This window comes from Talpa occidentalis, unplaced genomic scaffold, assembly GCF_014898055.3.
Source record: "Talpa occidentalis isolate TD23 unplaced genomic scaffold, MPIMG_talOcc4v2.1 talOcc4.15, whole genome shotgun sequence".
Lineage (NCBI taxonomy): Eukaryota > Metazoa > Chordata > Mammalia > Eulipotyphla > Talpidae > Talpa > Talpa occidentalis.
Window position 1 is genome coordinate 83,820,913 of NW_023601543.1, and position 12,305 is coordinate 83,833,217.

Sequence of the window (12,305 nt, forward strand, 5' to 3'; positions counted from 1 at the left end):
CCTTCTCACCAGAACATTTCAGGGGGGAACCTAATATCTATACATCCTGGTGATGTTCCCCTTCATCACTTGGGGTGCTGTCTGCCAGCTTTCCCCACTCTGATGCTGCTGTGCTCACTTCTGTGTCCATACGTTATTCTTTGAAGTGAGTCCCTAAATCTGGCCCACTGAGGGTGGAGGGATTGATCTCCCCTCGTGGAGGGGATCTACATACATACTTTGGAATTATTCTGTAAGGAAGGTGTGTCTTTTCTCTCCTATCATGTTATCTTTTAATATTCAAAGCGTGATGACTGGGATGAGGATGGGGAAGAAAGAGCTTGACAGAAAAAAAGGAAAAACCTGAATTCAGGGACAGAGCTGGTGATTACAGAGCAGCGCACTAGGAGATTCCCAGGCTGGGGCGTAATGCCTGTGAGTGAAGAGGAATGAGATACGGGTGACATGTCATGTGACTTGAACAATAATGATGCCATTAACAAGTTGGGAGGACAAGTTTTGAAGAGGGGATGGCTTTAAGCAACAGTTAAGGGGCAATGTCTAGCCAGATGGAGCCAAAGAGAGTCAGGTGGTGTCCACGGGATCCACTGAGTCACCAGTTTCGAGCAACTAATTAAAGCCTCAGGGAAAGAAAGAGTATATGTGAGAAAAGTGTAAGGTCAAGGTTAGTTCCTTGGACAAACCTGTATTGAAGTCACACAGGTAGAATAAATGGCAGCTGGAAAGTTCTAGCTAAAGTGAGATGTTGAAATGACAACCAAAAAGTAACAGGTCGATGAGAGAGGAGAGTTTCCAGGATGAGGGAGGGCCATCTCATCTATCTGGGCATGTGGATAAAGAAAGGGAAAGGGTATTTGTATATCCATGAGAAGCAGCCAATTTTTTTCCCAAGCTCAGCAATGTTATTTATTGTAAGGCCAATTTGCTTTAAAAGAAAAAAAAGGTTGCATTTTAATTGTACCTTTACTTTTTTTTAAAAAAAGATTTATTTATTTATTTTATACAAGATCCAGGGTACAGGCCAGATGCACGGGAGGGTGAGAGGATTCACCTGAGACAGAGTGGGGAACAGAACAGGCAGACGGACTGAAATACACTGCTGAGGGGAGCAGCGGGCGAGACAGAGAGGTCTGCTGCACCATGTGGGACCCTCGCCGGCCGGGACTGAACTGGCGCTGCAGAGGCTGTGGACAGCTTCACAGTGCAGCGCTCAACCACCTGCGCCACCAGGGGAGGCCTCCTTTACATTTCTTGATAGTTACTTTTGACCCATTTTGACAGAGTATCTTTTCATTCTATGTCAAGAGAGTACGTGTAAAGTTCTCCACTCAAGAGGAAGATGTTTATAGCCACCATTTTATAGTATTTCTACCCGATAGATGCAATAGATGTAATTAACCCCAGAAGCATAGATCATGGTAACCTGTAGTCAAATAATTAGGCAGTGATGAGTTTTGAGTATTTATTGCTTTTACTTTAATACAATTTATTTCATTGTAAATTTGTAGCAACTGTGCTTAACAAGCAGCTCTCAAATTTCTGGAAAATTTAACAAGCAGCCCTTGCCCCGAGTACCACTGGCAGACAACATCTGGAATGGTTCACGTAAAACTGTTAGCAGTAGCTTTTTCTGGAACATGAGTTGGACCTTAGGGGAACTTTTCCCTTTTTCATGTATCTATTCTGTGTCATTTGATTTATTTTAAATTAACAGGTATGTGTTATTCTTATAATGATTTTTAAAGTTTAAGAATATTAGAAAGATGATTTTAAATGCCAGCTGCATAAGGAGAGAGGGGATAAAAATATATATTTGCTTTTGCATATATATTGGAAGTAAAACAAAAAACCTATTTAAAAATGTCACCCACAGGGAGCAAGGAATCTGTTGAGTGGAAATATACCTTTTATTTTAATATCTGAACCATATAAAATGTATTATGTATTTAAAAGTTTTTAATAATTAAAAGCATTTGTAAAAGGTCAACTACTCTCCCCCCCACTTCCCACTAAAAACAGGAGAACAGTTTTACAGATTTTATCTTGGAGACTACCTCATTTGAGGCTATGCCCCCAATGAAATCATAGACTTTTTCCTGGTTTCCATAACAAATATGAGGCCAGCGACTCTTTCAAGTGAGTCCGGGCTGAGTCATCGCCTAGGTATGCATTAGCACCAGCCCCAAGCTCCAGATAGGATGGGGCGCAGTGGTTCTGAGCAAACAGGAGTATTTGAGCGAAGCCATTTTTTTCCAGGTAGACTAAGGGAGAGGGTCAGATATGCTTGAAGATTCTTTTATTCCTCTCCAACTAGTGTTGGGAAGGTATGTTTGACCAGTGGAGCGGCTGATGTCCGTTTGAGGCGTGCTGAAACTCAGATGCCAGACTCGAGTACAACTGGCCATCTGGAAGTCACTTCTTGTTTCTCAGAGAAAGAGCCTTAGTATAGCTACAGAGGTGATGGGCTGGAGTCCTCGCCTTCTTATTCCAGTCGCGCTGAATTTTCCTTTATGATGCAAACAATCGTTGTCTATCCCATACCTGACAAAAAGCATCTGCCTTTCCCTAACACCTCAAGTGTTTGCTATGGCCACAACTTGTCTTTCTCCCAGATCATGGGAACTGAGTAAAATTTGTAGTTGAGCAAAGTGAATGGTAAAGATCTAGTTTGGACTGAAGGCAAATGTGATGTATCTGCATGAATCTGTGTTCTTTAAAATCCCAGCCATCGGGCCTCCCCGGTGGTGCAGAGGTTGAGCGCTGGGTTGCGAAGCTGCCCACAGCCTCTGCAGCGCTGGTTCGATCCCCAGCCACCGGCAAAGGTTCCACATGGCACGCAGACCTCTCCTGCTGCGCCCGCTGCTCCCCTCAGCAGTGGACTTTGGTCCTTCTGCCTGCTCTGCTCCCCGCTGCTCCCCTCAGCAGTGGACTTTGGTCCTTCTGCCTGCTCTGCTCCCCGCTCTGACTCTGGTGAATTCTCTCACCCTCCCGTGCTTCTGACTGTACCCAGTGCTTGTATAAATAAATAAAAATAAATCTTTAAAAAAATAAATAAATGAAAATAAAAATAAAATCCCAGCCATCACATGTGAGAATGTTGGTTGCAAATACACCCTCAACTGACTCTTCAAGTCGAAATGACAGCGTCAGCCATATTGTGAAAGGGCATTTGAAAATACTCCTCATAACATGGCAGCTCTATAGTATCAAATTTAGTCAGGCAGAGCAAGCCTGCTATATGTACAAGCTGCTTTTATTTTTAATATTGTTAGCATATAAATTTTGAGATTGCATTCATTGCTTTATATGTATAAGGCAGAACATGCAAAAATGGCAAGTCACACCAGAAGGAATAATAGACATTCACCGTTTTTGCTGACCTCACAGAAATAATTGATGCAGGCAAGTCTAATCAATAAATGCCAAAATGAATAATAATGATGATGATGATGATGATGATGATGATGATGATGATAAATACATGCCACATTATTTGGCAAAACTTTGCTAGGCAACAGGAGACTTGAGTCTTAAACTATCTTCCCATGGGTTACCTATTAATTGCAAAGGAAACGTGTTCACAGTACAGAAGCCTGGCAACAGCTGCATCTACCAGCCAGCAAAGTCACCTGTTGTCAAAGGATGGGACATGTTGATACCACGTATCTCCTAGATGAGGCGCCCAGGACACGACATGCCTCAGAGAGTATTCCTACCCCAGTTATCTGACTAATCATGAGAACACGCCAGGGAAACCCAGATTGAGAGACTTCTACCAACCATGGTCTGGATTCTTAAAAAATAGGTGAAGTTTTGAAAGACAAAGCATAGTGGGCAGATGGCTGCGGATTAAAGAGAAATGACTGCTGAATGCAATTCGGCATCCTGAGTTGGTTTCTATTAGATGACAGTGGCTTTGTATTGAGGTTAAATTTCCTGAATTTGGCCATTGTACTGCGCTTATAGAAGAGAAAGTCCTCGTTTGTTATTTGTAACCAACTGTCTATCGAGCACTGTGAAGTATGAGGTGCACCTATTCTCCTGAACCCTCATCCTGAGCCCCTGAGTTAGGACCCCCCTCCCCATTTTGCAGATGAGGAAGTCTAGTCTCAGAGAAGTGACAGAGGGTCTTAGGTTGTTCGGCTGATGGGATGCTGATGGAGAACAAGTGGCGAATTTAGTGGTGAGCGTGTGGAAACGTCTCGTGGTGTCTGTTGGCTCTGGGACCCGGATGAAGGAATGGAGAATGCAAGTTCTTGGAGTGGATTCAGGCCGGGGGTGTGCAGGACGAATTCAGCTGTGAGGACAGGGTTTGGCATCGATGTGAAGTAATTGATTAGGAGGGAGAGCTACATGGAGATAAGAGAGACCCCAGCACCGGAGGCTGGGGAATGGCTATCTTGAACAATGTGACTCTGATTCACACTGAGGAAAACATTTTACCTGAAGGGCCAGTAAACACACACACACAACTGAAAAGAAGGTTGATTAAACAATGCCTCCCCTTACCATACAGGCGAGGCTGGTCATTCCTGTTCTGTTTCTTTTTAGTGATTTGTCATGGCTTGTTCGTTTTTGTAAATTTTTGTTTTCAATACTGGCAAAAACCAACTAAATTGATCTTCTGAACCTGAGGGGACGTGGCCTGTGGTTGGAAAACCACGTTCTAGGCTGTGGCCCAGGGCAGCCGCACTGGGGTGGGGGTATAGAGGTCACAATCGCAGTCACCCGTGTGGTGGCGAGCTCGGCCACAGCCTTCTTTCCTGAGCTAAGCCTCAGCCTTTCCTGGTTCACCTGACCCCGTGACCTAGAGCCCTAACCCCCCTCCCACCCCGGTGAGGCCCCCATTGGAAACACCAGTGGTACAAAGCAAGGCAGCAGGGGCCTAGTCCCAGTGGCTCTGGTGAAGCAGATGCCTAAGAAATTCTGAACATGTGCTGAGGTTGACATACACAGGCGTCAGCTTCTCGGAGAGAAGGACAGAGACATCAGAGTTATTTCAAAGGAATATGGTCAGAAGAGTGGGGCCTTCCCTGGGGCACATGGCCCTAATGTCTGGGTTGGATTCGGTTGACCCCACCTCTTTCTAACATGAAGAATTCTTGAAACTGCGATTGCGGCTCTGAGGAGACTTAACTTTTGGTGCCCACTCATTGCCAGGATGTCTGCTCTTGGTGCTCACATGTATTCATGCATCTGTCTTGACAAGGAGCTTTAAAGAGAAAGTCTGGATTCTTAGAGGAATACCTTGGGCGTATGTGAACAGCTTCTAGAATTTGCTTGCGTGTATGCGCTACGGTACTCTCGCCTTCCTCACTCAAGTTAACAATAACCTTGGAAAATGACAAGTTTGGGGTTACATGTGTTGATCCTTTCTTCAAATAATCAGATAAATTATATTCTTTTTACTTTGTTATTTCCTTTTTAATTTTCAGCACTGGCTTTCCCAACCACTGGTGACCGTATATGGACTTATTTTCCCAGATGATATTTTTCACTCACTCTGGGGGCATTTCAGATTCCTGTGCTAGCACAATTATTTTCTCCCATGACCACCCATGTTCTTCATTTCTGTCATCACAGTGCACATGTAACTGGTCCCAAGCCTTTGATATTCCTTCCATTCCGTGCGGTGTTGTCTCCACTCACTTGCCATTCCTCTCCATTTTGCCATGTTAATTTTTATATCATGCAGTAACTTTCTGATTAATTGAAAAAAGTGCCACCATCCTCTGTCCTCCCACAAACTCACTTGCTCAGGAGAGGGTGCCTGCCAGTTCACTGCTTCATCCAATGGCTGTGATGCATCCACTAGAAAACTGGTTGATCGCAGGCCATAGTGGGTTGATTGGTGCCCCCCCCAAAAGCGCAAATCCCTGCAATGTTAGCTTATTTGGAAAGAGTCTTCGTAGATGTAGCAAAGGATCTTTAGATCATCCTGGACCATCAGTGGGCCCTAAATCCAGTGGGAAGGGTTTTTGTGTGACACAGAAGCGAAGACACAGAGACCATGTGACAATGAAGGTGGACGCTTAAGTTACATGGCCACAAGCCAATGAACTGCTGGAGCCGTCACCGCAGGAAGAGGCAAGGAAGCTTTCTCCCTAGAGCCTTTGGCGGGAATGTGGTCCTGCAGGCACCTCTGGGACTGTGAGAAAATGAATTTCCATTGTTTAAGCCACTGACTGGTGATTTGTTCCAGTGGCCTCAGGAAACTAATACCTGATTGAAGACCAGCTTTTAATGTGCAAGCCCTAGTATAAGGCACTGCAAACCTCAGCAGTCTCACAAATAATATAATTTTAACTATTTCATGTACATTAGCCTTCTGTCCACACCAGTATAAAAATTTGCAGCAAAGGAGAATGAAAAGCATTTAGAATGTGGAGGCGTTACAGCCTGTCTTATTGAAATGTGGACTAAGAAATACCAATAAAAGTAGGATTTATTACCTTCTCATGTGCTAAGCTAATGTAACACTGATCATCCTTTTCAATAACAAGTACAGACAGCTTCTTCTTTGCCTTGACCTCCATGGAGCTGCCTTTCTGAACAGGAAGCATCTACAGGCTGTCTCATTTGGACTCAGTGGTGCTACTTCTGTTATCTCCTCATTGCCCAAGGGTAATGTTCAAACTTCTTCGCCAGGCCTAAGGGCCCTTCGGAACCTGGTTCCACCTCATCTCCCAGCCCAATGTATTGCAGAGAAAAATAGAAGCTCAGTAAATAGTTGTTGGGTAGATGCATAGATAGAAGGCTGGTGCCATGTGTGGCTGTTCTGTCCCAGCAGTTCGGAAAGAGAAGGGCATACAGGAGCTGCTCAATAAATGTTGACTAAATAAAGCATGATTCTTTCTACCCTCCGTGAAAGCCATTACTTTAGGTCAAAGTCACTAAACAGCACTCAATGTATTACTCCTTTTTTAAAATTAATCCAACTCCAGACTTGATGCGACTTTCCTAAATTTTTCTATCAATGTCTTCTTTCTGCTCCAGGATCTTTCTGTTCCAAGATATATTTAATCTCGTGAAATATTTTTGTTTCTAGATTGGGAAAACTGTCGCTAAGTCTGTGTAGCTAAAGGGTATCAGCTAGGCACAGAAGTCAGTGTGGTAATAAGGAAAGGCATAACTTCCTGTGGTTTGACAGTAAGGTGACAGCAATAGCTCCAACTGCTTTGAATAGATCATGGACATAATTTGTCCCTCTCAGTTTGAAGCTCAAAGCTATGAACTCCGAAAAACAAAAGCCACCCAGCCTCTAACCCAGCAGGTGCTGTGTTTATGGCTCCTCATGTAGTCAGCATTTTGCTACGTTTTCTAAGGACTTTCAAAATTCCATTGCCTGTTTCTGTCCCCAATAGCCTCACAGTCCAGTTGGAGAAAGACTGACAGAGGAAGGGTAAGCATTTAGCAATAAGCAGTGCTTCTCTGGAAATTTAGCATCGAAATCATAAAAATCCTAGACGATGGGTTTTAAAATAATATCCTTTCATCCCATTCCTAAATCTCAGCATTCCTCATAGAGGATTATCGAAAGACAACAGGCCAGATTATTATGCTGTTTATTATGTTTGTTATACTGATAAAATATTTGCTTGTGATGTGGAGAAGCTGGTGGTTTCCATCAACTTTCACTCACCATTGAGCATTTGGAGGAATCTGAATGTAATCTTTAGAGATACATTTGGGGAAATGTCCACACTAAAGCAAAGAATCAATCTGAACCCATTTAAAACTTCAAAACAATTCATCATTCACCCCAACACAGTTCATCATTCACCCTAAAAGTGGAAAAGAAGAAGTTCATAGCACTTTCTACTCAAATTTGGATGGAAAGAGCATCTTTGGCCAGGGGATGACTTGAGATGAGGGTCTGCATCTTTCTTATGACTATCTCTGTGGCAAAGAAAATACTGGCTACCTACTGGGCAGTTAGTAAATGCTGCAGGGAGCTATGACCCAGTGGCCTAACTTCGTAATACACCGTTGGCTGTAAATCAGCACACCCGAAGCCAGTGGCCGCTTAGTGTTCAAAGCTCTTTAAATATATTTCAAAAATATATTTAAAATTGTGCAATCTGTCATGGCATTCGTGGATTCAAAGGTAGCCCTAAAACAAGCACATTAAATGAAGTCTCCGTCAATTGAGAGGGGAAAGAGCATCTGTGTCCACTCCTATGGAGACACCCTTGCGCACAGAAGTCTCCCAAGCCAAGACTAAAGAGAGAAAAGCTGTACGAGTATCCCCTGAAGAGCGAAGCCAGGCAAATGGAGATCTCAGAGCCTGTTCTCCACAGCTCACTTCACTGCACATCTGAGTCTGCAATTTGTAATTTTATCCCTTCTCATTATGGGCAAATAAAATATAGTTGAGGGCGCGTTCGCGTCCCGGGCTGCTGCCAGGCGCGGGGTGCGCCCAGCGCTCCCGTGTGCCCCTTCCTTCTCGCGGCAGCCGTAGTTGCCGCACCCCGAAGCCCCCTCCAGCTCCTCAGCAGAGGGCTCATGTCTACCGCCGGCTCCCTCAAATCCGTGGACTAGGAGGTGTTCAGGAGAGTGCGGGGTGTTTGCTTCAGCAGGTACGCTGAAGGCGAGGCGAAGAAGATAGGCGTGCTCGGCTGGGTGATGAACAGCAGCAAAGGCACTGTGACAGGCCAAGTCCAAGGCCCCGAAGAGAAAGTCAATTCCATGAAGTCCTGGCTGAGCAAAGTGGGGAACCCCAGTTCTCGAACTGACCGAGTGGACTTTTCAAATGAAAAAACCATCTCTAAACTTGATTACTCTAACTTTAGTATTCAGTATTAGAAGAGAAACAGACACTGGAATGCTTATGGCTGTAGAAAAGACACTATTCTTCCTAAGGCTATATACTAGAACCATAGTAGCAGAGTAGGGTAAAAAAAAAAAAAAGGAATTTTCTATTCTGAAGGCTACATTGTACATCATACTAAAAATATGTGATAATGAAATAGTTTTATTCAAGGATTTTTTTTTAAAGATTTTTATTATGTATTTATTTATACAAGCACTGGGGTACAGGCCAGAGGGTGGGGGTGAGAGGATTCACCAGAGACAGAGTGGGGAACAGAACAGGCAGACAGACCAAAGACACTGCTGAGGGGAGCAGCGGGCAAGACAGGAGAGGTCTGCCGCGCCATGTGGGTAGCTCCCTGGCCGGCTGGGAATAGAACCGCGCTGAAGAGGCTGCGGACAGCTTCATAGTGCTGCACTCAACCCGCTGTGCCACCGGGGAGACCCTCAAGAATGTTTTTTAACAAGGAAAAACAGTATTCTAAAATAAAAATTGTCATTACCACGTAATTCATTGAATATTTAAAAAATATATATATATAGTTGAACTTCACATGGGTGTGATTAATTCTCTTAGATTGCAGGATCAGCTGCTTTTAAAAGGAACAATTTGGGGAGGGGGTGCAGAAGGGCGCTGGGGAAAGGGTAATTTTCTTATTCTCCTGGTACGCCAGCAAAGGCTACTAGGGTAAATCAAGTATTAAGTGCGCCAATGTTATTAAACAATGTCCACTTACATTCTCAGCTAGGAAAGGCTCAAGGTTTTTTGTTTTTACTTTTTGATCATAATGTGGTTCTTTCTAGTAAGCGTTAAAATGGTCCTCTATGTTTAGAAATATACAAAATTGCCTCATTGTTGTGCCTTGAGACATTAGATGCTTCTTTGGGGAAAATAAATAGATCTTCGCGGTGCAGTTAAAGGAGACAGTGTCGCGCTCTCGCCCACACGGGTGTGGGGGAAGGTGCAACTGTCGGGTGTGAAAGGTCCTTCAAAGGGAGAGGGTCAGCGGTTCTTGAGACTGCCTGCCTCCCAGCACTGCCCCTAACGCTCGATCCTTCCACACACATCTCCAAGGCTGCGCTGATCTGAAAGAAAGTAGTTTTAGGCCGAAAGGCTGGAAAATATGGTTGCAGTGGTTGAGAAATTTGTGAGATTTAAAAAGCGACTACAGGGCTGTGCTGAGTCCTCCAGCGAGCCTGTTTCCTCTCTATTTGCATTTTTCTTCCTGATCAGGTCAAAATTTGCAGACACGCCGCACTGGGCCTTGTGACCTTCGCTCTTACCTCTTCCGTAAACTCCCTTGGCCTGTTTCCTCCTGGAGGTGGTGGTGGAGGTGGGGTTGGGGGTGGGGGGCAGAGATGTGGTAGTTTGGGTCTCCTGCCACTGGTGTGATCCCTTGTATCCTCCTGTCCCCTCCCAGCTCCTCAATATCAGGAGTCCAAGTTTCCATACTGATTTGTTAATACCCCCCACCCCACCCCACCCCCTCCTGGGAAGATTCTTCCTTGGGAAGAAAAGAGAATTCTCTTTCCCCGTCAAACAATTTTTTAAAAAAAGCCTCTCCCACTGCATCAGTGTGTGTGATGTGTGACAGGTGCAGAAGCTGTTGATTTTCCCCATCTCTCTGCCCGAGCAGACACACTTCAATGACCAGATTTTTCATTTGACTTTGGCAGGGTCGGGGGGAGGGGGCAGTACGATTTACCTTTGTCCTCCCAGGAGAGAGAAGTCTTGTCTCATCCCTTGACTTCAGGAATTACCCCCTTTCCCTTAGTGCTCATGTTTAGTTTTTTGTTGTTGTTGTTGTTGTTGTTTTTTAAAGATTTATTTATTTTTATTTATACAAGCTTCTCAGTCAGAAGCGCGGGAGGGTGAGAGAATTCACCAGAGCCAGAGCGGGGAGCAGAGCAGGCAGAAGGACCCAAGTTCACTGCTGAGGGGAGCAGCGGGCGGCAGGAGAGGTCTGCGCGCCATCTGGGACCCTCACCCAGGGGCCGGGGAGCAGCCGGGATCGAACCGGCGCTGCAGAGGCTGCGGGCAGCTTCGCAACCCAGCGCTCAACCACTGCACCACCGGGGAGGCCCAAAGCTTAGTTTTTAAACAGAGCAACACTCAAGGTGTATTCATTTTTTCAACTCTGATTTCATCCTTGCGTTGTTTGAAAAATGCACGCATGCTGCAAAAACCTCCTTGGGCCGGGTGTCTCTCTGTGCCCGGGTCGGTCTCACTGCCCACGCCCTTCCCGGCAGGCAGGAAAAGCCAAGGCAGGGCTGGAGGGGCCAGGGCCATCTTGAGAAGGCTCTCATCCCTCTGCGTGCAGGCATCTTGTCTTTCTCCATCAAGATGGCTTGGCCACTGCGGGTTCTGCAGCCACAGGTACACAGCCCCTCCCTTGCAGGGCAGAAAGGCCTCTAGCCGATGGTCTACTTGATTGTCTAAACCACAGGTGAATGGTTTCCTGTGCACTTCTCAAAATGAGTGTCAAGCAAAGGAAATGAAATCATCTGGCCTAATGATCAACAATTTGCCCTGCACCCCCTCCCCTTCACAAAGAATATTTTTATAAGTCCGGTTTTGGGGGGGAAGGGGGGAGGGAGTTTAAGTTGTTGATCCTTTGCATGGTGAATCTGCTAAGATGCTGGGAGAACACCGGACTTAATGCTGTCTCTGCATAATAGAATTGCTTTCTTTTTGAAAAAGTATTTGCACCTTCCCTTATGTAACAGAGGAATCCATTCAGGATGTTTAAGGGCATCCCTGTTATAAAAGACCAACCCCTCAGTTCTCCTTTTCTGAGCTTTAAGTGCAGAGGACTAGGGTTTTAGTGACCTTCAAGTATGTTCTTCAAATTGAGAAGTTTTAGGGACTCGAGAAAGGCAAACCCTGGAGATAAGTCAATTAAACCTTACTGGAATTAAGCTTAGCACAAATTTCCTTCTTGCCCTTGAACGCCAGGTTTTCTCAAATTATTAATATTCAATATTAATATGCATTATGTCAAGTGTGCTTATCATTTTGCAAAGGCAATTTTAAAGACTGAATGCTAATTGGAAACCAATTATTTAAAGAGGAAGCCTGTATCTCAAATGTCATTTCTACTTTTTATCTAAGACCCTTCACATTGTGTCAGTACTGTTAACTGGCTAAATAGCCAAGTTCAGTTTGATACCTAGAGAAACACTTCGCAGTGATTTATCGACTTTTTCTTGTGGCTTATCAAACCCCCTGGAAGTTAAGAACTGCACATATATTTGGTTTTCGTAACTCATACTGGGAATTCAACCAGCCTAAGAAAACCATCTCCCATCACCTAGTACAGAGGAAGTATTGCACATACCTGGCTGAAGCCCCTTTCTAGGCCGGCGGAGAATTTACCAAATTACCAGATGTTTATCTTTTACTGTTCCCCAGTGAGACCGAGGCAGGCCCTTTTGCCATGGTTTCATCTGGAAATACGCCGCTCCCTTCCAGACACCAAACAGTCACACCAGCC

At 44.8% G+C, this 12,305-nt stretch overlaps 1 pseudogene; it reads left to right on the plus strand.

The window, feature by feature from the left end:
* The first annotated feature begins 8,505 nt into the window (after positions 1-8,505).
* On the plus strand, positions 8,506-8,805 carry LOC119246792 (acylphosphatase-2-like; annotated as a pseudogene).
* The last annotated feature ends 3,500 nt before the right edge of the window (positions 8,806-12,305 follow it).